Source organism: Rhagoletis zephyria, unplaced genomic scaffold (genome assembly GCF_001687245.7).
Source record: "Rhagoletis zephyria isolate East Lansing unplaced genomic scaffold, Rhagoletis_zephyria_1.1 Rzeph_scaffold_48396, whole genome shotgun sequence".
Taxonomy (NCBI): Eukaryota; Metazoa; Arthropoda; class Insecta; order Diptera; family Tephritidae; genus Rhagoletis; species Rhagoletis zephyria.
Window position 1 is genome coordinate 1 of NW_016205451.1, and position 2,182 is coordinate 2,182.

The 2,182-nt window shown below is 33.0% G+C and overlaps 1 long non-coding RNA gene across 4 annotated transcripts; it reads left to right on the forward strand.

Moving 5' to 3' along the window:
- The first annotated feature begins 246 nt into the window (after positions 1–246).
- On the forward strand, positions 247–2,145 carry LOC108355676 (uncharacterized). Of its 4 annotated transcripts, none has more exons than XR_001846563.1 (7): positions 247–455; positions 666–727; positions 927–993; positions 1,175–1,266; positions 1,451–1,522; positions 1,586–1,758; positions 1,943–2,144. It is a non-coding gene; the product is annotated as an uncharacterized LOC108355676 (long non-coding RNA). The 4 variants fall into 4 exon arrangements; XR_001846561.1 differs by having other exon boundaries at positions 1,716–1,758; positions 1,943–2,143; XR_001846562.1 differs by having other exon boundaries at positions 1,586–2,145.
- Positions 2,146–2,182: the final 37 nt, after the last annotated feature.

A 2,182-nucleotide genomic window follows, 5' to 3' on the forward strand; every position in this document is an offset into this window, starting at 1 on the left:
GCTAAAAATATCAAAATATAAAAAAATATTAAAATATTCGCCATAAAAAAGCGTTTGCACTCTTCAACTTTGCATTCTACTTCTAGTCATTCAACTTGCAACCCTGCGTGGCCCCTCCTGCGAACACCTTTTTAGGGAAATCAGCGGTTTTGGGATGAAATGCACTACTGGAAATCAACATCTGTTTTCTATTACGAGCGCTGTGGCAACTACCTAGATGGCTCGCTTTCCAGACGTTCCATCTGCCATTTTCAAAACTCGTTCATTTCGCTGTCGGTTTTCAAAGAGTGAACTTGTTCGTTTCGCAAAACATGGAAAAGTTACATTTAATTATGAAAGTATTTTATAAAATACTACTAAAATATCAATTCTGCATGTATTCTGCAACTTACGCAGTTGCAAAGAAATAAAAGGCCGCAATGATGGGCTGGAAAAGTGGGGATAAAATTACCTATGTAAGTATCTTTATTCCTGCGAGAATCTGCTTGATATACCTTTTTGATGATTGTTCTCGTTCTGAAAAAATGTGTTGCATTTAATTCTCGTAATTAATTTGTATGCATTTTAATTTTTGCGGATAGATAAGAACGGCCAACTGAAGAACTACGTTTTATTAAATGTATTTTTCATTGTAAGTTGATTGTAATTAAGCGTTCTTATTTCAGGCAATTCTGAAAAACTGCTTATGTCGATGCATGTGCTATGTGCTCTAATCCCCTGGTAAAAGGTAAGCTATACAATTTTTTAAGAAAATATATGCATATTTTTGTTTTGAGTGATGATAAGTTTAATCATAAGTAAAAATAATTGCTGATTTACAACTTAAAATTAAACCAAAAGGATTCTGATAAAATTATTCTACCATTTGATGGTAGTACTCGTTTGAATATGTTTTAACCAGGTATATTTGTCTGTATTTTTTACAGCCCTTACCCAGCTGCTTGTAAGATGCTTGTAAACCAGATGGCGAATGGCGAAATGGTGGTCACAAAGGTTTGTAAAAAATCAGATTTAATTAACATCCCTAGATATTCACTTTGATGATAACAATAAGCTGACATAAAATCATGCTGATCACACTAACTATAAACCAAAAGGATACTGATAAAGCTAAAACAATGCATTTTCTATGTTTGCAGTTCTGCATGTTAATGGATATTAATTTATTTTGCAGGACAAAGAATTATTCGGTTTTTGCACAGATTTCACTGGCAGGTGTCTATATTAAAAGGGAGAAACATGTTGGGTGTGTGGATTTCTGAAAAGGTTAGTATGTGTACATTACGCATCTGAAATAAAATTTTATTTTATATGATGACTCACATAATAGTATAGTTCATTTGAAAAATACATGTAACAATTTTACTTAACTGATAAATATAGTTACATTACAATTCTGCGATAAATTTCATCTTAAGTTTTATCATAAGGTTCTTTGATACCATTTTAGAATGTTTGCCTAATTGAACACTGAGAAGCTATGTATAACGGATGGCTGGCGTAAATTGATAGGCATGCGAAGGTAGGCCTTTGTTTTTATTCATATATGTATTTGTCTTTACGTTGATGATTTATCCTTACTCAGGATCCCTCTACTGAGTCGAACCCAAATTAAACAATCATGCTGTCTACTTTTAACTGATCATCTAATTTGCTATACTTGAAGCTCCTTCCTCCCTTATTTGTACTAAATGAAAGTTTGTTTTTCATTGCAGACAACAATCGTTCGGAGCTCGAATTTATGCTTGACCAATGAAGGTAAGCATTGTAACGAAAAAATAAAGAATTGATTGAAATGATGATTTATCCTCACTCAGGATCCCTCTACTGAGTCGAACCCAATTTAAAAACCGTGCTGCTATATCTCAACTGATTCATTATATAAAATATTTTATTTGAAATGAATGTTTCCAGTACCCTAACCACGTTATCTCTTTTGCAGGTAGGTGGAGATTACATGGGATACGAACAGCCTTGTCTAAACCATCATAAGCAGTCTAACGACAGTAAGGTCTACGTGACCTGAATGACTCACGTCTCATATATGGCCGGGAATTTTTAATCTAGCTGCATTTCCCAAAAACTTGGGTAAATTTTGTGGACTACTAAATTTGCATCATACCGTTTTAATTAAAAAATTAAAATGAAATGATTTGAAATATGTATTAAATAAAAATCAAAG